The sequence below is a fragment of the Nycticebus coucang genome, chromosome 8 (genome assembly GCF_027406575.1).
Source record: "Nycticebus coucang isolate mNycCou1 chromosome 8, mNycCou1.pri, whole genome shotgun sequence".
Lineage (NCBI taxonomy): Eukaryota > Metazoa > Chordata > Mammalia > Primates > Lorisidae > Nycticebus > Nycticebus coucang.
The window spans coordinates 1,649,978-1,674,190 of record NC_069787.1 but is presented as its reverse complement, the minus strand read 5'-3'; positions in this window follow the sequence as shown (position 1 = coordinate 1,674,190).

Sequence of the window (24,213 nt, the reverse complement as noted above, 5' to 3'; positions counted from 1 at the left end):
ATTTGCTGAGGTTAGACTTGTGTCCTAGGATATGATCTATTTTGGAGAATGATCTGTAGGCTGATGAGAAGAATGTATATTCAGTTATATTAGGGTGAAATGTTCTGTAGAGGTCTGTAAAGTCCATTTGCTCTAGGGTCTGGTTTAAGTCTAATATTTCTTTGTTTAGTTTCTTCTTGGAGGAGCTATCCAAAACTGTCAAAGGGGTGTTAAAATCTCCAATTATTATGGTGCAGGAAGATATCAAGTTGTTCATATCAATTAGGGTTTGCTTTATAAATTGAGGAAAATTCTGGTAGGGTGCATAAATGTTAATTATTGAAATCTCTTCATGTTGGGTGTTTCCCTTGACAAATATGTAGTGACCATCCTTATCTTCCTTTATCTTTGTTGTTTTAAAGCCAATTGTATCTGCAACTAAAATTGCAATCCCTGCTTTTTTCTGGTTTTCATTTGCCTGTATTATAGAAGTCCATCTCTTCACCCTGAGTCTATTTTTATTATTTAAGGTATAATGGGATTCTTATAAACAACAGATATCCGGTCTGAGTTTATGTATCCAATCAGCCAGCCTATGCCTCTTTAGAGGACAATTTAAACCATTCACATTAATTGAGAGAAGTGGTAAGCCTGGTTGTGTTTTGGGTGTCATGATATTTGGATGTCCAGTGGACATTTTTAATCTTTTCATCACTGTGGAAGTTGGGTCTTTTGTTCCCTGCTCACTTGCAGATAGCCTGTGGTGTGCCTCCTGCTTGAGGGAAGGGTCTCCTGTCCTCTAGTTGATAGGCTTTGTGCCTGTAATTTGTTTTCTTGAATACTCTTCCTTAGAGTTACAGCTTGCTGAACTTCTTTCTTGGCTCAGGTCCTCTCCTTTGGCTTCATAGAGTCCAATTCCATCCAGTGTTTCTCCCTCTGGTCAGGAGGCTCTGCCTAGGGTTGCTAACAGTCGGCCATCTTCCCAGAATTCCTGATGTTGGTATTTTAATGAAGATTGCACTGAATCTGTAGAATGCTTTGGGAAGTACAGACAATTTCACAATGCTGATTCTTCCCAGCCATGAGCATGGTATGTTCTTCCATTTGTTAATATATTCTGCTATTTCTTTTCTTAGCATTTCATAGTTTTCTTTATAGAGGTCCTTCTTTATAGAGGTACCTCTTCTGTTAGGTACATTTCTAGGTAGTTCATTTTCTTTGAACCTACTGAGGAGGGAATTGTGTCCGTGATTAGCATTTTATCTTGGCTGTTATTGGCATATACAGAGGCTACAGATTTGTGGACACTGATTTTATATCCTGAGACATTACTGTATTTTTTTTTAAATCACTTTCAGGAGTTTTGTGGTTGAGTCTTTTGGGTTCTCTAGGTATAACATCATATTGTGAGGAAAGAGCAAGAGTTTGACCATCTATGCTCCCATTTGGATGCCCTTTATTACCTTCTCTTGCCTGATTATATTGGCTAGAACTTCCAGAACTATGTGGAATAGTAGTGATAATAGAGGGCAACCTTGTCGGTTTCCAGTTCTGAGTTTCAGTTTTACTCTATTCAGTATAATATTAGCTGTGGGTTTGTCAAAGACGGCTTCGATTAATTTAAGAAATGTGCCACCTATGCCTAAATTCTTAAGTGTTCTAATTAGAAATGGATGCTGGATTTTATTGAATGCTTTTCCTGCATCTATTGAGAAGATCATATGGTTTTGTTTTTGCTTCTGTTGATATGGTAGATTATATTTATGGACTTGCATATGTTAAACCAGCCTTGCATCCCTGGGATGAAACCTACTTGATTGTGATGTATCACTTTTTTTAACGAGAAGCTGTAGTCTATTGGCTAGGATTTTATTGAGAATTTTTGCATCTATATTCATTAGTGAAATTGGTCTGTAGTTCTCCTTTTTAGTTGTCTTTTCCAGGTTTTGGTATCAGGTTGATGTTTGCTTCATAGAATTTGTTGGGGAAGATTCCTTTTCCTTCCCAATTTTTTTGAATAATTTCTGCTCTATGGGTATAAGCTCTTCTTTAAAGGTTTGATAGAATTCTGGTGTGAAGCCATCTTGACCAGGGCATTTTTTGTTGGGCGATTTATTATTATTTCCTTGATCTCAGTGCTTGAAATTGGTCTGTCCAGGAGTTCTATTTCTTCTTGATTAAGTGTAGGGAGAGGGTGTGATTCCAAATATTGATCCATTTCCTCCACATTATCAAATTTCTGGGCATAGAGTTTCTTGTAGTATTCAGAGATAATCTCTTGTATCTCTGTGGCATCTGCTGTTATTTCCCCTTTATCATTTCTTATTGAGATTACTAGAGATTTTACTTTTCTGTTTCTGCTTAGGCTTGCCAATGGTTTATCTATTTTATTTACTTTTTTCCAAAAAACCCAACTTTAAAAAAAATTAATTTTCTGATTTTTTTTTTTCAATTTCATTAATCTCTAATTTAATTTCAGCTATTTCTTTTCTTCTGCTTCATTTAGGGTTAGAGTATTATTCTTTTTCCAGTTCCATAAGATGGTTTGTGACTGCACTGATGCATTCACTTCCTGTTTTTTGAAGGTAGGCATCTAGTGCAATAAATTTTCCTCTCAGGACTGCTTTTGCTGTATCCCACAGGTTTTGGTAACGTGTGTCTTCATTGTTATATTTGAGGAAATTAACAATTTTCTCTGTTATCTCTTCCTGAACCCAACTATCATTCAGAATAAGGTTGTTTAGTTTCGAAGACTTTGTGTGTTTGAGACATTACTGTATTTTCAAATGAAAATATGAACATTTTTGTTGGAGTTGAGCTTTACCTTTATAGTCTTATGGTGTAAGAAGAGACATGGTATCATTTCTATTCCTTTAATTTTGCTTAGGTTTGATTTTGTATCCTAGGTTGTGATCTATTTTGGAGTATGTGCCATGAGTCGATGAGAAAAGTTTATTCTTTTGCTTTGGGATGGTGTGTTCTGTGTATGTCTATTAATCCCATTTGTTCTAGGGTCATGCTTAAGTCCTTTGTATTCTTGTTTAGTTTCTGTTTGAAGGATCTGTCAAGTTCTGTCAGAGGAGTGTTGAAGTCTCTAAGTATTATGATGTATGGGATATCATATTGCTCAGACCCATCAAGGTGTGTTCCATCAATCTGGGAGCATTTCAGTTTGGTGTGTAAATGTTTAAAATTGAGATTTCTTGATTTTTTTTGTTCCTTTGACCAGTATGAAGTGTCCATGTTTGTCTTTCTTAGCTAAAGTTGTGCTGAATCTGCTTGTATCTGAGAATAAAATTGCAACCCCTCCTTTCTTCTGATTTATATTTTCTGGAAATACTGTTTTCCATCCCTTAACCCTGAGTCTTGATTTATCCTTCAGGGCTAGTTCTGTCTCCTAGAGACAGCATATGGATGGCTTGCATTATTTTATCCAACCACCCAGCCCCCTCTTCAGTGGGGAATTTAATTCATTGACATTTATTGAGAGTATCAATAAGGTGGTGAAATTCTATTCATCTTATTATGACATAGTCTGTTGTGTAGTTTTATCCTTTGTGTCATTGTGGAAGATAAGCTCTGGCCTTGGCTTCAAGGTGTTTATGTTGGTGGTGGTCCCTTGTGTTCAGTATTGAGAATAGGTTTATGTATTTCCTATATAGGTGGTCTTATTGTGGCAATTTCCTCTGTGCTTGTATATCCACAAAAGATTTGATTTTTCCATCAATTGTGAAGCTTAGTTTAGCATGATATGGGATTCTGGCCTTACAATTATTTTGTTTAAGGATGTTGAAGGTGGATCACCGTGCTCTTCTCGCTTGGAAAGTTTCATTTGAAAAGTTCACTGTCATCTTAATGGGTCTGCCCTTGTAGGTCAATTGGCACTTACTCCTAGCTGCTTGCAGAATTTTCTCCTTCATCTTGACTTTGGACAGGCTCATTACAATGTGTCTTGGAGAGGCTCTGTTAGAGTTGAGATGACCTGGGAGTCAATATCTATCTGAAAGGAGTATGTCATGTTCTTTAGTAAAACTTGGGAAGTTTTCATTTATGATAGTCTCCAGTAGGGCTTCCATAACTTTGGGACAATCTCCTTCCCCTTCAGGTATTCCTATTATTTGTATGCTTAACAACTTCATGGAGTCTCATTTCTCTATGTGCCTGCTCTGCTTTCTCTCTCGTCTTTTCTGACTCTGTAGCTACCTGTGTTAACTGAAAGACTTTATCATCTAACTCTGATGTTCTTTCTTCTCTGTGGTCTAATCTATTTTTGATATGTTCTATTGCATCTTTATATTACGTGATTGTCTCCTTCACTTCTTTAAGCTCATCCGTGTCCTTTATAGGGTTCTACATATCTCTTGTCTGACTTTTTGTTGTCTTTCTATTTATCACCCATTCCCTTTAATGTTTTAATCATCCATATTTTAAATTCTCTTTCTGTCAGATCCATTAATCCTTTATAGGCTGGGTCTTCTGTAAAAGCTGCCTTGTGACCCTTTGGTGGAATTGCTCTATTTTGATTTTTTTATGGTGCTTGAATTTTTGTATTGTTTCCTCCTTATGTGTGCTTCCCTTTTTTTTTTTTTTTTGAGACAGAGTCTCACTATGTTGCCCTTGGTAGAGTGATGTGGAATCACAGCTCACAGCAACCTCAAACTCCTGGGCTTAAGCAATTCTCTTGCCTCAGCCTCCCAAGTAGCTGGGACTACAGCACCCAACACAATGCCCAGCTATTTTTTTGTTTTAGTTGTCATCGTTGTTTGGCAGGCCCAGGCCAGGTTCAAACCCGCCAGCCCTGATGTATGTGGCTGGCGCCTGTAGCTCAAGCGGCTAAGGTGCCAGCCACATACACCAGAGATGGTAGGTTTAAATCCAGCCTGGGCCTGCCAAACAACAATGACAACTACAACCAAAAAATAGCCGGGCATTGTGGCAGGTGCCTGTGGTACCAGTTATTTGGGAGGCTGAGGCAAGAAAATCACTCAAGCCCAGGACTTGGAGATTGTTGTGAGCTGGCACTCTACCCAGGGAGACAGCTTGAAGCTCTGTCTTCAAAAAAAAGAAAAACCAGTAGTGATAGTGAGCGCTCTTGACTAATTCCTGGTCTCAGAGGGGAAAACGTTTAACATTTCACGTTATGTCTGATGCTTGCTGTATTTTTCTCATGTATATCATTTTTCAGATCAAGAAAGTTTTCCTATTCTCCCTTTCCTAAGATTTAAAAATATTATAAATGTCTATTAAATTTTATCTTTTTCTTCATCTTTGAGATGATTATATGCTTTTTCTACTTAATTCTATTAATTTGATGACTTACAAATGTTAAATAAACCTGTAACTTTTGGAATTGATTTTATTGGTTGTGGTATTACATATCCCTGGATTCTTCATCCAGGATTTTTCCATTTATTTTCTTGAGTGGCATTTCCTTTCTCATAATCTTTATTAAGTTCTGGTATCAAGTATATTTTGGCTACATGAAACAGTTCATGAAGCATTCCCTCTTTTTCTCTCCTCTGTGTCTAAGCTTCTTGTAGAATTTGCTGGTAAAGCCATCTGGCTCTAGAGTTTCCTTTGTGAAAAGATTTTAATTTATACTTTTAACTTTTCTAGTAATTTCTTTAATAGTTTTAAGAACTTTAATATTGTATATTTATTCTTGTGTCAGATATGGTAAATTACATTTTCATTTTTTTTTATTTCATAGAAATGTTTGGATACACTGGCATAAAATTTACATAAAGTCTCATCATTTTACTGTCTTCAGGATCTTTAATGATGCCCTTTCCTTTTTATTGACATTAGGTCATTTGTGCCTTTTCCCTCCTTACTTTCTCAGACTTGTCAAGGGTTCATACAATTTTTTTTGGTTATGTAGATCCCTTCTATTGCATGCTTGTTTTCTACTGTGCTACTTTCTGCTCTTATCTTCATTACTTTTTCTTCTGCTTTCTTGCTTTGTAGTAAGTTTAGAAATAAGAACGTGTAAAATTCTCTTCTTTATTCTTCTTTTTCGTGATCATTTTTGTCATTATAGGTCTCTTACAATTCAATATGAATTATAGAATCAGGTTATCAATTCCTGCAAAGAAGTCAGCCAGGATTCTGATAGAAATTACTTGAATCTGTAATTTCTATCTGATTCTGATAGAAATTACCTGAATCATTTGGAGGAAAACTGTTATCTTAGCAATGTTGTGTCTTCCAATCTATGAACATGGCATGTTTTCTCATTTATTTAGACATTTTAAAATGTCTTTAAACATTATTTTGTAATTTTCAAAGAATAAGTTGTATGTTTCTTTTGTTATATTTATTCCCAAGTATAGTATTTTATTCTTTTTTTATTAAGTCATATACACATAGTATTTTATTCTTTTTGATGTTACTATAAACAGAATTATTTTTCTTATTTTAAATTTTGAATTGTTCATGGCAAGTATATAAACTTTTTTTTGCATATTGATCTTGTATTCTGTAACCTCCTTTGACTCATTTATTAGTTCTAATAGTTTTTTAGTGGATTACTTAGGATTTTCTATGTATAAGATCATGTTATCAGAAATAGAGATAGCTATACTTCTTCCTTTCTTTTTTTTTTTGTGCAGTTTTTGGCCGGGGCTGGGTTTGAACCCATCACCTCCAGCATAGGGGGCCGGCACCCTACTCCTTCTTCCTTTGTAATCTTGATGTCTCTTATTCTTTTTTCCTTGCTTATCACTGTGATTAGAAGCTCTAGTACATTATTGAATGGAAGTGATGAGAGTGTGCATCCTTATCTTGCTTCTGATCTTTGGGAGAAAGGGTCTAGTCTTTCACTATTGAGTATGATTTTAGGTAATTTAGCTGTTATTCTATTGATATGGTGATTGCAGTGATTTTCAGATACTGAGCCATGCTTGCATTCTTGGGATAAATCTCACTTATGAGATTTATCAATCTCACTTGGTCGTGGTGCATAATTTATTTTATATGTTGTTGGAATTGGTTTGCTACCATTTTGTTGAATACTTTTTGCATCCATATTCATAATAGATTGGTTTGTAATTTTCTTTTTTTTTGCTATCTTCATGTGGCTTGTATAGAAGGGTAACAGTGGCCTCAGAAAATGATTTGGAAATTATTTCCTCATCTTTAGAAGAGTTTGTGAAAAATTGGTACTAATTCTTCTTTAAATACTTGGTAGAATTAAGTGTTTAAGCCATTTGGGACATAGGTTTTTCTTTGGGGGTAGTTCTTGATACTAATTCAAAGTCTTAGTTTACTAGATTAGGATATATATTATATATGTCTTATTTCTTTCTGAGTGAGTTGTAGTAATTTCTGTTCTTGTATGGAATACACCTATTCCTTTTAGTTTATCTGACTTGGGGGTGTATAATTGTTCATACTATTCCTTTATAGTATTTTAATTTGGTAATAGTGGTAGTAATATCTCTTCTTTTTTTCCTTATTCCAATAATTTGAGTTTTTTCTATTTTGTGCTTGGTCAATATATTGCTAAAGATGTATCACTTTTGCCTTTCAGCATGAGGTTGTTAAGGTTTCATGGCTGTGTACAGGGATGAAGGTTTTTGTTTGAGTTGAGTTCTACGTTCATTTCTTTTAATTTTGTTGGGGTTTGATTTCTACCCCAGGATGTGGTTCAGTTTTGGATATGACCCATGGCCTGATGAAAAGAACACCATTTTGGGGTGGTATGGTCTGCATATGTCCATTAAGCCTAATTGTTCTAGGTTCGCATTTAAGCCCTTTATTACTTTGTTTAATTTTTGTTCAGAGGATCTGTCTATTTCTGTTAGTGGGATGTTGAAGTCTCCAGATACAGAGGATGGTATGGTATGGTAGGATGTTATATTGTTCAGACCAATCAGGGTTCATTTCATAAATATGGGAGCATTTATGTTGGAATATATATACATTTAGAATATATAGAGACACACATTTATTTAGAATATATATATACACGTATATATTTAGAATGTATATACATATACAGATATAGTTAGAATTGATGTCTTCTCGTATTGTTCCCTTGACCAGGGTACAGTGACCACCTTTGCTTTAAATCTACTTGTATCTGCAAATAAGATTGCAACCCCTCTTTTCTTCTAATTTCTAGTTGCCTGAAATACTGTTTTCCAACCTTTTGCCCTGAGTCTTGTTTTGTCCTTAGAGGTTAGATGTGTTTACTGAAGACATTTGGTTTATGCTTTTTTATCTAGTAGCCATCCTGTGCCTCTTCAGTGGGAAATTCAAGCCATTCACATTTATCGAGAGAATTGATTAGTATGGTGGAGTTCTGTTCATCTGCTTTTAAATTTTTTTTATTTTCTTATTATTAAATCATAGCTGTGTAAATTAATGTGATCATGGGGCACCATACACTGGTTTTATAGACTGTTTGACACATTTTCATCACACTGGTTGACATAGCCTTCTAGGTTTTCTTAGGCATTTTCTTAGTTATTGTGTTAAGACATTTACATTCTACATTTACTAAGTTTCACATATACCCTTGTAAGATGCACTGCAGGTGTAATCCCACTAATACTCCTCCCTCTGCCCCCTCCCTTTCCCCCTTCCCCCTATTCTTAGGTTATAACTGGGTTATAGCTTTCATGTGAAAGCCATAAATTAGTTTCATAGTAGGGCTGAGTACGTTGGATACTTTTTCTTCCATTCTTGGGATACTTTACTAAGAAGAATATGTTCCAGCTCCATCCATGTAAACATGAAAGAGGTAAAGTCTCCATCTTTCTTTAAGGCTGCATAATATTCCATGGTGTACATATACCACAATTTATTAATCCATTCATGGATCGATGGGCACTTGGGCTTTTTCCATGAATTAGCAATTATGAATTGGGCTGCAATAAACATTCTGGTACAAATATCTTTGTTATAATGTGATTTTTGGTCTTCTGGGTATATACCTAGTAGAGGAATTATGGGATTAAATGGCAGATCTATTTTTAGATCTCTAAGTGTTCTCCAAACATCTTTCCAAAAGGAATATATTAATTTGTATTCCCCCTAGCAGTGTAGAAGTGTTCCCTTTTCTCCACATCCATGCCAACATCTCTGGTCTTGGGATTTTGTGATATGGGCTAATCTTACTGGAGTTAGATGATATCTCAAAGTAGTTTTGATTTGCATTTCTCTGATGATTAAAGATGATGAGCATTTTTTCATATGTCTGTAGGCCGTGTGCCTGTCTTCTTCAGAGAAGTTTCTCTTCAAGTCCCTTGCCCAGCCTGTGATGGGATAACTTGTTCTTTTCTTGCTTATACGTTTGAGTTCTCTGTGGATTTTGGTTATTAAACCTTTGTCGGAGACATAACCTGCAAATATCTTCTCCCATTCTGAGGGCTGTTTGCTTGCTTTACATACTGTGTCCTTGGCTGTGCAGAAGCTTTTTAGTTTGATCAGGTCCCAGTAATGTATTTTTGAAGCTGCTTCAATTGCCTGGGGTTCCTCATAAAATACTTGCCCAGACCGATTTCTTCAAGGGTTTTCCCTGCACTCTCTTCTAGTATTTTTATAGTTTCATGTCTTAAGTTTAAATCTTTAATCCAGTGAGAGTCTATCTTAGTTAATGGTGAAAGGTGTGGGTCCAGTTTCAGTCTTCTACAGGTTGCCAGCCAGTTCACCCAGCACCAATTGGAATCTTTTTCCCACTGAATGTTTTTAATTGGCTTGTCAAAGATCAAATAATGGTAAGTAGCTGGATTCATCTCTTGGTTCTCTATTCTGTTCCAGACATCTACTTATCTGTTTTTGTGCCAGTACCATGCTGTTTTGATCACTATTGATTTATAGTACAGTCTGAGGTCCGGTAGCATGATTCCTCCTGCTTTGTTTTTATTTCTGAGTAATGTCTTGGCTATTCGAGGTTTTTTCTGATTCCATATAAAATGAAGTATTATTTTTTCAAGATCTTTAAAATAGGACAGTGGAGCTTTAATAGGGATTGCATTAAAATTATATATTGCTTTGGGTAGTATGGACATTTTAACAATGTTGATTCTTCCCAGCCATGAGCATGGTATGTTTTTCTATTTGTTAACATTTTCAGCTATTTCTTTTCTTAGCATTTCATAGTTCTTATTATAGAGATCTTTCACGTCCTTTGTTAGATAAACTCCCAAATATTTTGTCTTCTTTGGCACTACTGTGAATGGAAGAGAGTCCTTAACTGTTTTTTTCAGCTTGACTATTGTTGGTATATATAAAGGCTACCAATTTATCAATGTTGATTTTGTAATCTGAGACACTGCTGTATTCCTTGATTACTTCTAAGAGTTTTGTAGTAGAATCCATGGTGTTTTCCAGATATACAATCATATCATCTGTGAAGAGTCAAAGTTTGATCTCTTCTGACCCTATATGGATACCCTTGATCACCTTTTCTTTCCTAATTGTGATGGCTAAAACTTCCATTACAATGTTAAAGAACAGTGGAGACAATGGGCAGACTTGTCTGGTTCCTGATCTGAGTGGAAATGATTTCAATTTAATTCCATTCAATACGATATTGGCTGTGGGTTTGCTGTAGATGGCCTTTATCCGTTTAAGAAATGTCCCTTCTATACCAATTTTCTTAAGTGTTCTGATCATGAAGGGATGCTGGATATTATCAAAAGCTTTTTCTGCTTCAATTGAGAGAATCATATGGTCTTTGGTTTTTAATTGGTTCATGTGCTGAATTATAGTTATAGATTTATGTATGTTTAACCAGCCTTGAGACCCTGGGATAAAACCAACTTGGTCAGATGTATAATTTGTTTGATGGATTGCTGGATTCTGTTTGCTAGAATCTTGTTGAATATTTTTGCATCTATATTCATTAGTGATATTGGTCTATAATTTTCTTCTCTTATTGGGTCTTTTCCTGGTTTGGGGATCAGGGTGATGTTTGCTTCATAGAATGTGTTGGGTAGTCTTCCTTCTTTTTCTACATTTTGGAACAGGTTGAGTAATATAGGTACTAATTCCTCTTTAAAGCTTTGTTAGAATTCCGATGTGAAGACATCTGGTCTTGGGCTTTTCTTTTTAGGGTGGTTTTGTATGGTTGATGCTATTTCAGAACTTGATATGGGCCTATTCAATATTTCCATTTGATTCTGGCTAAGTCTTGGAAGGTGACGTGCTTCCAAGTACTGGTCAATTTCCTTCAGATTTTCATATTTCTGAGAATAAAGTTTCTTGTAATATTCATTGAGGATTTTTTGAATTTCTGAGGAGTCTGTTGTTATTTCATCTTTGTTGTTTCTGATTGATGAGATTAGAGATTTTACTCTTTTTTTTCCTGGTTCAGTTAGCCAAAGGTTTATCTATTTTATTGACCTTTTCAAAAAACCAACTTTTTGATTTATTGATCTGTTGTATAATTCTTTTGTTTTCAATTTCATTTAATTCTGCTCTAATTTTGGTTATTTCTTTTCTTCTACTGGGTTTGGGGTTGGAATGTTCTTCCCTTTCCAGTTGCTTGAGATGTATCATTAAGTTGTTAACTTCCTCTCTTTTCGTTCTCTTGAGGAAGGCTTGTAGTGCTATAAATTAGAATCAATATAAGGTCAATATACAAAAATCAATTAAATTTCTATATATCAGTTACAGACAATATTTTTTCAAAGATGTCACTTATACTTACATCAGTAAATACCAAATACCTAGGAATAAAATTATAGAAAACCAAAGTAAATAAAAGTGTACACATTTGTGTGTGTGTTCATGAATTGTAAGACTCAATATTGTAAAGATGTAAATTCTCCCTAACGTATAGTTTCAATGCAAATGTAATCAAAATCCCAACAGGTTTTTTCATGGACATTAACAACCTGATTCAAATATTTATATAGAAGAGCAAATAAGCAGATATAGATAGCCAAGACAATCTTGAAAGAGAAGAATAAAGTAATAGAACTTTCTCTATCAGATATCAAGACCCATTATAAAGCTGTGGTGCTTAAGACAATATGATCTAGAGCAAGAAAGTCGGATAGACCAATGGAGCTGAAAGAGGAGCCCAGAAACAAACTCGCACATACTCTAATAAGTGATTTTTAAAGGTACTTTATTTTTAATAATTTTAATAAATTTTACTAAAACAACTGGTTATTGATATAAGGAAAATAGTAAACTTGATCCCTGCCTCACACCACATGACAAAAAGTCAGCTCCAGATAAAATTGTAGATCTAAATTAGAAAGGCAAACAACAAAGCTTCTGGGAGATAATTTAGGAGAATATGTAATCTCAGAAAAACATTTTAACTAACACAAAAAAGAACTCAGTTATAAAAGAAAACACTGACATATTGGAATACATCAAAATATAAATGGAATACATTCTACATAATTAGAAAATACATATGTATGTACCATGGTTTGAATATTTGTCTCCTCCAAAACTCAAGATAAAATTTAATCCCCAATGTGGCAGGTGTAGAGAAATTTAAATTTTTTCCTTAAAATTTAAATGACCTGTGGATAAAATAAACTAATAATAGACAGAAATTAACAGAAAAAGAGGCATACAAATTTTATTATGTGCACACGTGTGCGCAAGAGCCATAAAAAATATAAAAACTCAGAGAAGACAAGATGATTGGTACTTTTATAACACCTTGAGATTACATGAAGAATAGGTGCTTAGATCATGGCAAAGACAGGTTATAGGGAGAAAAGAAGAAGAAAGACCTGCGGAAAAGGCTGTCCTGTTGTGCAGATGTGACCTCACACAGGTGCATATAGAAAGAAAGAATAGATGGGTGTCAGACTCTCAGTTAATCTTTTCTAGATTTGGAAAGGGGAGGGAACTTCAGAAAAAGTGTGTTTGCATCTGTTGTCTATTTTACTGTATTTCCTCTACAGATGAAAACACCTCCTACTAAAGATAATTGTACAGGTCTACTTCCCTCTGAACAGCCAATTCGAAATATGTCAAGTTTATTTGGGGGTGAAATATATTGGTTTCCTTCACAGTATAGGGAGGTGGGACCTTAAAGAGATTATTAGATCATGAATGGATTCATTCATTCATGGATTAATGGATTAGTGGGCTGAAGGATTTGGGGGTTGTCCTGGGAGTGGGACCAGTGGCTTCATGAGAAGAGCAAGAGAGACCTGAGCTAGCACATGAGCACACTCAGCCCCTAACCATGGGAATGACCTGAGCCACCTCAGTATTCTACTGACAGTCCTCCCATCAAGAGGACCCCCAGCAGGTACAGTTTCTCAGCCTACATAACTGTAAGAAATACATTCCTTTTCTTTATAAATTACCCAGGTTCAGTTCTTTCATAAGCAATAGAAAATGGGTTAATATGATATGGAACACATACTGAAATTTAAAAGTAAAATTACATTTAAGAAAATTAAATTTAAATTAATAAATTCTAAAGGCTATTTGCTTTACTTGTGGTACCCTTAGCTGTGCAGAAGCTTTTTAGTTTGATCATGTCCCATTTATTTATTTTTGGTGTTGCTGTAATTGCCAAGGGGGTCTTCTTCATAAAATCCTTTCCCAAGCCAATATTGTCAAGAGTTTTTCAGACTTTCTTCCAGGATTTTTATCATTTCTTGTCAAATTTTGTAAGTGGTTGGAGGTGCAGTTGGCTAACCAGTGATCCCAGCACCATTTATTAAATAGGGATTATTTTCCCCACTGTATGCTTTTATTTGCCTTGTTAAAGATCAGATGATGATACGTGTCTGGTTTCATCTATAGGTTTTCTGTTCTATTACATAGATCTGTATCTATATTTTTATGCAAGTACTATGCTGTTTTGATCACTATATATTTGTAGTATAACCTGAAGTCTGGTAACATGATGCTTCCAGATTTATTTTTATTTCCTAGAATTGCATTGGCTATTCAGGGGTTTTCTGGTTCCATGTGAAATGCAGTACTATTTTTTCAAGTTCTTCAAAGGACGACGTTGGTGCTTTGATGGTGATTGCATTAAATCTGAACATTGCTTTGGGTAGAATGGAAAGTGTAACAATATTGATTCTTCCCAGCCAAGAGCATGGTATGTTCTTGCATTTGTTAACATCTTTTGTTATTTCTTTTCTTTCAGGGTTTCATAATTCCTTTTATAGAGATCCTTCACATCCTTTGTTAAATATGTTCCCAGGTATTTCATTTTCTTTGAAGCTATTGTAAAGGGAATTGTGTTTTTGGTTTGTCAGATTGGCTGTTATTGGTATATATGAAAGCAACTAATTTGTGTCTTGTACCCTGAGACATTACTGTATTTCTTGATCATTTCCAGGAATCTTATGGTTGAGTCTCTGGAGTTTTCTAAGTATGAGATCATACTGTTAGCAAACATTGACTTCCTTGCCCTCATTTGAATATCCTTCTTGTGTTATTCTCTTGTCTGATTGCATTGGCTAAGACATCCAGCACTGTGTTTTTTTTTATTATTATGTCTTTTGTACATAGATCATAAATACATTTATTCCCCTTTCAGTGCATTGATTATTTGTACAAATTGGAGTGCTTACACCATACTAATCAGCATAGCTTTCATCTCATTTACCCAATTATAGCATTAGGACATTTGTGTTCTACACATGATAGAACCAACTTGTACTTGCAATGTGTTCCATAGTTGTGGTCCCCCTACTATTCCCTAATACCCTTCCCACCCCCTCCCCATCCCTCGCCCTTGCCTTCCCTCCTTCCTAAAGTTGTGTTTCATTTTTCATATGCAAGTGTGAGTTATTATAAATTGGTTTCACAGTAGTACGGAGTACATTGGGTACTATTTTTTTCATTCCTGAGATACTTTACTAAGAATATTTTCCAGCTCCATCCATGTAAACATAAAGGAGGTAAAGTCTCCATTTTTATTTACTGCTGCATAATATTCTGTGGTGTACATATACCACAATTTATTAATCCATTCATGGGTCAATGGGCACTTGGGCTTCTTCCATGACTTGGCAATTATGAATTGGGCTGCAATGAATAATCTGGTGCAAATATCTTCATTGCCAAATGATTTTTGGTCCTTTGGGTATACACGTACTAGAGGAATTGCAGGATCAAATGGCAGGTCTACATTTAGATCCCTGAGTGTTCTCCAGACTTCCTTCCAAAAGGAATGTACTCGCTTGCATTCCCACCAGCAGTGCAGAAGTGTTCCCTTTTCTCCACATCCACGCCAACATCTATGGTTATACGATTTTGTGATGTGGGCTACTCTTACTGGAGTTAGATGGTATCTCTGAGTGGTTTTGGTTTGCATTTCTCTGATGATTAAAGATGATGAGTGTTTGTTTTCATGTGTCTGTAGTCCATGCATCTGTCTTCTTCAGAGAAGCTTCTGTTCATGTCTCTTGCCTACAATGAGATGGGATCACTTGTTTTTTGTTTAGTAATAAGGTTGAGTTCTCTGTGGATTCTGGTCATTAGACCTTTGTTGGTAGTATAACTTGCAAAAATCCTCTCCCATTCTGAGGGCTGTCTATTTGCTTTACTTAGTGTGTTCTTGGCAGTGCAGAAGCTTTTTAATTTGATCAGATCCCAGTAATGTATTTTTGATGTTGCTTCAATTGCCCAGGGTGTCTTCCTCATGAAGTATTCTCCCAGGCCAATTTTCTCAAGTGTTTTCCCTGCACTCTTTCTAAGAATATTTATAGTTTCATGTCTTAAGTTTAAGTCCTTTAACCAGAGAGAGTCAATTTTTGTTAGAGGAGAAAGGTATGGGTCCAGTTTCAGTCTTCTACAAGTTGCCAGCCAATTCATCCAGCACCATTTATTGAATAGGGAATCTTTCTCCCAATTTATATTTTTAATAGGCTTATTGAAAATCAAATGATGGTAAGTAGCTGGTTCATCTCTTGGTTCTCTATTCTGTTCCAGACAGCTCCCTCTCTGTTTTTGTGCCAGTGCCATGCTGTTTTGATCACTATAGATTTACGGTGTAGTCTGAGGTCTGGTATGTGATTCCTCCTGCTTTGTTTTTATTACTGAGTAATGTCTTGGCTATTTGAGTTTTTTTCTGATTCCATATAAAATGAAGTATTATATTTTTCAGGTCTTAAAAGTATGACAGAGGTGCTTTAATAGAGATCACATTAAAATTGTATATTGCTTTGGGTAGTATGGACATTTTAACAATGTTGATTCTTCCCAGCCATGAGCATGGTATGTTTTTCCATTTGTTAAAAACTTCAGCTATTTCTTTTCTCAGAGTTTCATAGTTCTCTTTATATAGATCTTTCACGTCCTTTGTTAGGTAAACTCCCAAATATTTTATCTTCTTTGGCACTACTGTAAAAGGAATAGTCATTGACTGTTTGTTCAGCTTGACTATTGTTGGTATATATAAAGGCTACAGATATGTGAGTATTTATTTTGTAACCTGAGATGCTGCTGTATTCCCTGATCACTTCTAAGAGTTTTGTAGTTGAATCTCTGGTGTTCTCCAGATATACAATCATATCATCTGCAAAGAGTGAAAGTTTGATCTCCTCTGACCCTATATGGATATCCTTGGTTGCCTTCTCTTGCCTGATTGTGATGGCTAAGATTTCCATTACAAAGTTAAAAAGCAGTGGAGACAATGGGCAACCTTGCCTGGTTCCTGATCTGAGTGGAAATGATTTCAATTTAACTCCATTCAATAGGACACTGGCTGTGGGTTTGCTGTAGATGGCCTCTATCAGTTTAAGAAATGTCCCTTCTATACCAATTTTCTTAAGTGTTCTGATCATAAAAGGATGCTGGATATTATCAAAAGCTTTTTCTGTGTCAGTTGAGAGAATCATATGGTGTTTGTTTTTTAGTTTGTTTATGTGATGAATTGTATTTATAGATTTACGTATATTGAACCAGCCTTGATACCCTGGGATAAAACCAACTTGGTCATGATGTATAATTTGTTTGATGTGTTGCTGCATTCTGTTTGCTAGGATATTGTTGAATATTTTGGCATCAATATTCATTAGAGATATAGGTCTATAATTTTCTTTTCTTGTTGGGTCTTTTCCTGATTTGGGGATCAAGGTGATGTTTGCTTCATAGAATGTGTTGGGTAGTATTCCTTCTTTTTCTATATTTTGGAAAAGGTTAAGTAATATGTGTACTAGTTCCTCTTTAAAGGTTTGGTAGAATTCCGATCTGAAGCCATCTGGTCCTGGACTCATCTTTTTTGGGAAACTTTGTATAGTTGATGCTATTTCAGTACTTGGTATAGGTCTGTTCAACATTTCTAATTCTTTCTGGATAACTCTAGGAAGGTGGCATGCTTCCAAGTATTTGTCGATTTCTTTCAGATTTTTGTGATTCTGAGAATAGAGTTTTTTGTAGTATTCATTAAGAATTTTTTTAATTTCTTAGGTGTCTGTTATTATTTCACCTTTGTCATTTCTGATTGATGAAATTAGGCATTTTAGTTTTTTATTTCTGGTTAGGCTAGCCAAGAGTTTATCTATTTTGTTAAACTTTTCAAAAAACCAACATTTTGATCTTTTGAGTAATGCTTTTGTTTTCAATTTCATTTAATTCAGCTCTAATTTTGGTTATTTCTTTTCTTCTGCTGGGTTTGGGGTTGGAATGTTCTTCCTTTTCCAGTTGCTTGAGATGTCTCATTAAATTGTTGACTTCCTCTCTTTCTGTTATCTTAAGGAAGGCTTGCAACACTATAAATTTTCCTCTTAGGACTGCCTTTGTGGTATCCCAGAGGTTCTGATAGTTTGTTTCTTCATTATTGTTCTGTTCCAAAAACTTGGCAATTTCCTTATTAATCTCCTTTGTTTACAGCCATCTTTCAGCATAAGGTTATTTAGTTTCCATGTCTTTGTATGAGTAGGCAGATTCCTATTATTGGTGAGTTCAACTTTTATACTGTAATGATCTGAGAAAATACAAGGAATAATTTCTATTCTTTTAAATTTGCTGAGGTTAGCCTTGTGACCTAAGATGTGATCAATTTTGGAGGATGTTCCATGGGCTTATGAGAAGAATGTGTATTCAATTTTGTTAGGGTGAAATGTTCTGTAGATGTCTGTTAAATCCAATTGTTGTCTTGGTGAAGTTTAATCCAGAATTTCTTTGCTTAGTTTCTTCTTGGAGGATCTATCCAACACTGCCAAAGGAGTGTTAAAATCTCTGACTATTATGGTGCTGGAAGATATCAAATTGTTCATGTCAGTTTGGGTCTTGCTTATAAATTGGGAGCATTTTGGTTGGGCACATAAATGTTAATAATTTATATCTCATCATGTTGAGTGTTTCTCTTAATAAATATGAAGTGACCATCCTTGTCTTTCCTTACTTTTGTTGGTTTAAAACCTAATGTATCTGCAAATAAAATTTCAACCCCTGCTCTTGCCTGGATTATAGTTGTCCATCCCTTCACCCTGAGTCTATATCTATTCTTTAAGATAAGATGAGATTCTTGTATGCAGCAGATATCTGGCCAGAGTTTTTGTATCTGGTCGGCCAATCTGTGCCTCTTTAGCAGACAGTTTAAGCCATTCACATTAATTGAGAGTATTGATAAGCCTGGTAGTATTTTGGGTGTCAAGTTTTTTGAAAGATCAGTGGATGTTTTTAATCCTTTTGCCACTGTGGATATTGGGTTTTGATCAATAATTTCTGGGTGAGTTTACTTTGGTGGTACAGTATTGTGGTGGTCATTATGGAGGATGGGTCTGAGAATATCTTGAAGAGCTGGTTTAGTTAGGGCAAATTTCTTCAATGTGTGAATGTCATTAAAGTATTTGACTTCTCCATCATAAATGAAACTCAGTTTAGCTGGATACAGGATCCTGGACTGAAAGTTGTTTTCTTTTAGGAGATTGAAGGTTGATGACCATCCCCTTCTGGCTTGAAAAGTTTCAGCAGAAGGAAGTGCAGTCATTCTAGTATTCTTCCCCTTCTAGGTTATGATTTTGTTACATCTGGCTGCTTGTAGGATTTTCTCTTTCATATCAACTTTGGCAAAGTTAATTACAATGTGTCTAGCACTCTAGGAGACCAAGACAGGAGGATCCCTTGAGCTCAGGATTTTGAGATCAGCCTGAGCAAGAGAGAGACCCCCCATCTCTACTAAGAATAGAAAAATGAGCTCAGCATTATGGCAGGCACCTGTTGTCCCAGCTATTCAGGAGGCTGAGGCAGGAGGATCTCTTGAGCCCAGGAGTTTGAGGTTGCTGTGAGCTATAACACCATGGCACTCTAGCTTGGGTGATAGAGTAAGACTCTGTTTCAAAAAAAAAAAAACTTGTTCTTCAGAGATGCAGCCTAAAGGATGTAGAGTGTCCCCTCATGATGTCTGAGACTTTCAGAAAGTTTAGCAAAGATTAAATTCACAAAGAAAGGAAGAGGAATGAAGCAACTATGCAAATATTTTAACTGTTACTGAATCCAGGTATAAGTTAGTTCTATTTTTTCCAATTATTCTTTCAATTTTTTTCTATTATAAATGTTTTCATAAGAAAAATGGCACAAGAGTAACCAGCAAAATTGTTGTCAAACAATAAAGAACAATAAAGAAATACTGCACATTTTGCCAATATCTGAGACTTATTTACATCACGCAGAGGGCCCACCATAACACCAAGCTAGTTTTGCTATTTTTAGTAGAGATGGAGTCTCTCTCTTGCTCAGGTGGTCTCAAACTCCTAAGCTCAAGGAATCCATCTGCCTCGGCCTCCCAGAGTGCCAGGATTACAGAAATGGGCCCTCAAGCTCAGCCAGAGAGCAAGTTTTGATTCCTCGAGAAATTATCCTCACACAGGAGTCTTTTATTCTGAGGGCCATGACAGACAGATAGCCCTCAGGAGACCATAGATGAGAGAATGCAGGACCAGCCTGGGCCTCTCCCAGGGCTGGGAGCTCCTTGCACAGCCACTGACCTCTGAACAGCACACACCAGGCCCAGAAAATGAACATGGCTCCTGCACCAGCTGTGCCACTTCGAGAGTTCAGGGCACCTTTGCCTTTAGCCCTACAGTACCTAGCCACCTGGATGCCAGACAACATGCACCTTGGAACAACAATGCAGCACCTCAGCTGCCCCACTCTCTTTTATCTGCACCACCAGGGTCCCAGCCCTGCTCCTCCCACCTCTGCAGGCTGCCAGATGCAGGACAGGGTTGGTCCAGGGATTCATAGCCACCCCTGGGAGGTGCAAGGAAAAGGCCTTTGCAGATGGGCCTTTTTCCTAACAACAAAAAGTGGGTGTGGAGGGGACTTCTCCTGTCAAGGGAAATGGGGAATAGTATGAATAGTATGAATGACAGGGGAGTAATATATTTTGAGCTGATCCATAAACGGGAAAGATTCTATCAATACTTCCTTTGCTAAAGAAGGCAATGAATGGTGGTGCCTGGGGCTCAAAGGAGTAGAGCACCAGCCCCATATACCAGAGGTGGTGGGTTCAAACCCGGCCCTGGCCAAAAACTGCAAAAAAAAAAAAGAAGGGCAATGTATCCTAAAGTAAGCAGCCAGCAGACTTGAGTCAGATAACACAGGTGCAACTCCAGCTACCCAAAGCCCACAGCCACACTTGTTTGTTTACTATTGTCTACGGCTATTTCCACACTGTGATGGTAGAGTTGAGTAGGCGATGCCACAAGCATATGGGCTGCACCACCAGAAGGATTCACTCACAGCAGACCCTTGTGGGCCTCTGTTTCATGCCCCAGTCCTCTGACAACCTGCCCTTTCTGGAGGTAGAGGACATTTTCCACCTGTTTGATGCTGGGTTTGGCATCCTCTGGCCAAAGGTGCATCAGCAGGTGTGAATGTGAGCAGAAGCCGTAAGCATGCATGCCTGGCTGGCTTTGCTCATGTGTCTGAGAAGAGCATGACTTAGAAGCCACTGCTCTAAGGACAACAGACAGCAGTTGTGGCCCCAAGCCCAAGTGTCCCATCCAGTCCAGTTGAGCCCAGCCTTGGACCCCTGAGTGTGCTGGTCCCAGAAATGGCAGTAAGAACAAGCACGTCCTGTGGCAGGCCACTGAGCTGCGGGGAGGCTTGTTAGACGGCATCATTGTGGCTGAGACCATCTCTAACAGGGATGAATAATAAAAATAACAATTTGCAACATTTGTCAGTTTTCAAAATACCTTCATGTCCATTTTATCAAGCAATCCCCTCTTCATGGATAATGATGACATAAGAGATAAAAACAGTAATGTCCTCCCAGGGGCCTTGTTCCTGCAGATGGCCCAGTGTGGGCACCCACAGGGCACTCAGCTCCCTCTCAGCATCCCTGTTCAGTCAGGCCTTCCCCGAATACAGGCTTTCCACTAGAGCCCCCACCATGAGCTCCTGACTCCCACTCCCTGCTCTCCTTTCCATCCCAGGACTTATCACCTTCTAACTCACATAATGGGGGGAGAGGAGAGAGGAAGAGAGGCAGGAGGGAGGGAGGACAGTAGGAGTGGAGAGGGAGGAGGGAGGAGGGAGGGAGGAGAGGGAGCAAGGGAAGCAGGGCTGAAGAGCTGTTCTCCTGCTGTAGAGAAGACAGACCCTCAGGAGATGGTACCGAAGCAAGAGCTGACCTTAGGGTCTAACCCTTCAACACTCCATGACCTTATGTCTCCTCACAGAGACATACTGAAGACTCTCCTGACTAAGCTCAGCTGCAGGGGGGTTTGTTCCTCCCAGAGCAGAAATGAGAAAGCTCTGTGGGTTTTTTGCATGAGGAGTGACAGAATCACAAGCCAAAGGTTGTGACGGCTGGGAGGAGTCAGGGTCCAGAGGCAGCTGCAGGGAGGTGGGGAGCAGGCCTCACCCACTCTGTCCACGACCCCCAGTGCTAGCCCTGAGCTCTTGCTCTCTAGGCCTCCATTTCCTCATCTGTAAAATGGGCCAAGGTGGAGCTGGGAGGCCTCCATAAGAGGATGGCCCAGCTAATATCCAGGGAGCACCTGCTTTCTGCCCAGCATCACCTAAGTGCTCTCTGCACACTCACTTATTCACCCTCCCGAGACACAGTGAGGGAAGATGGGGAAACCGAGGTACGGAGAGACACAGTTAAGATGCAACAGAGGTGGCGGGACCTTGTCCAATCCACTGCAGACAGCCCCTCCTGTGTCGGCTGCATACTGAGAACAGACTGATCCAGGTAAGAGGGGCGGGCCCCGCAGCAGGGGGCCGGCAGGGCCTCTGCACTTGCTGAGAGCTGGCCCTGGGCTTGTGCCTGGCCCAGCTGAGCACAGCTACTCTTCTGAACACAGCCCAGGACTCCAGACACCTGAGAAAACAAGGCAGACACAGCATCCTCGACTCACCCAACAGTCTTGCTGCCTGAGTTAGTCAGCAAACCCACATCGCTTTCCTCCCAGGCCAGGAGCAGACGCCGGGCATCTTCCTCTGGGGTGCAGCCACATGACTGAGGCTGGCTGGCCAGTGAGCATGGTGGAAATGATGCTCACCATGCCGGATCTGAGCCAGAAAGCCTCCTCTAGCATCATCCATCTGCTTTCTTCCCATCCCTGCCCATCATATGTTGACACCCAAGATGACTTAGAAGCCACTCACTGAAGGTGGCAGAGCCCCCGTCACCCTGGGTCCCTGAAGGACTGCATAGAACCTGTCATGACCCCCAGCTCAACGTTACAACACATTTCCGTTGTGCTAGCCACTGAGATTTGGTGTTATCTGCTACAGCAGCTGGGACTCCCTCTCACACCGACATTCTTCATCTTGAAAATGGGGATAACAGTGCGTATCTTCAAACGTGGTCAGGTGGGTTAAATTAAATGTGATAAAGGGTTGGCGTGCAGGGAGCACTCAGCAAACATTTGATTAGCTATTCAGTGAATGTCTGAGCAGGTCCCTGGGTATAGGGCTGCTGTGTCAGTTAGGAATGCTTCAGGTTTACATGATGGTTATGGAATGGACAGGTGCCTACGCCACAGCTCAGCACGTCCCCTGAGTTCCTCCCTCCGCCCTCCCCACCTTTCCACTCAGCTCCGTAGCACAGAGGCATTCCCTCTTCCTCTCCCTCCTTGGGTCACGGTAGCGACAGGCATTAATTATGTGCCCATAGCCAGACACAAAGAGAGGAAGCAAGTAGGGCAAAATGCTTTCTTCTGGAGAGGCTCCGTATTTTTTATCTGGAAGCAAATTTTTCCCCCAAAGCCTCCAGTAGATTGGCCCTTTCCTTTCACTAGCCGGAAGCAGGCCACGTGGCCGTTTTAGCTGCAAGGGAGTCAGAAACGTGAAGTGGTTCCAGCTGGGCAATTGGAGTGTCTGCCAGAGATGGAAAAGAAGGAGGAAGACAGTCCCAGAGGGCAGCTGCAGACACAGAAAACAGAAATGTTAACGGCCGTGGTCAGGAAGAGGCAGTAACTACTGAGATAAGGGGGCTCCAGGCCCAGAAAAGACTGGGACAGGTGCAGGGAGAGGAGTCAGGCCAGAGGCAAGTCCACGTGCACAGCCAGGGCACCCACGGAAGCAGCAGGGAGTGCAGGAGGGGATGCCAGTGACAGCAAGGCCCCAGCTTGCCCCCCACGAGTGGGCCTTGGCTGTCTTTGTGCATCAGTCTGCATTCTTTCCCTTGCAAATTACAAATCCCTACTCAGGCCAATCTGAGTCCTGTAGATGGAAGGTTCTCACAGGAACTGACAAGGCTACACATGAGTCATACCCAGAGTGCCTTCAGGCCCAGTGTCTCTCTGCATGTCAGCTCTGCTCTCCACTAATGTCTGGTGCTGCCTCAGAAAACCGTTCCCCTGAGGAGGAGGGAGAGACAACTTCCAGCAGCTCCAGGCTACATTCCTCAGGTCTGTAACCTCCTCTCCAGGGTGTTAGCAGAGATCTTGGCATTTGCTCTGACTGATCAGTGGGGTCATGCATGCAGCTCTGAGGCATGGGAGTCATTGATGTCAGCTGGAAAGTACTCAGTCAATCGTTACCACCAGGAGAATGGCAGGCCAGGCCCTCTGCACCTCCTCTCGGGCCAGGTGCCTCAGAGAGGTCAATGTGTTGTGGGCAGTAAGGCTTCTCTTGAGCCAGACCCACTGTGGCTTGCCAACAGTGGAGTGAGAGATGGGCAGAAAGTGGTGAAGGGCTGGCTTCCACCACAGGCAGGACGCAAGGCCCAGGCACAGTACAAGCAACAGGCCGGCAGAACCCGTGTCAGAGGATCCAGGGCTGGACCTCCCAGCCTGAAGACCTCAGTTCCCTGTCATTGGAACTGCCCAGGAGACCCCCAGGCAGGGGTGACCACAGCCACCAGCCTTTCCTTGATCA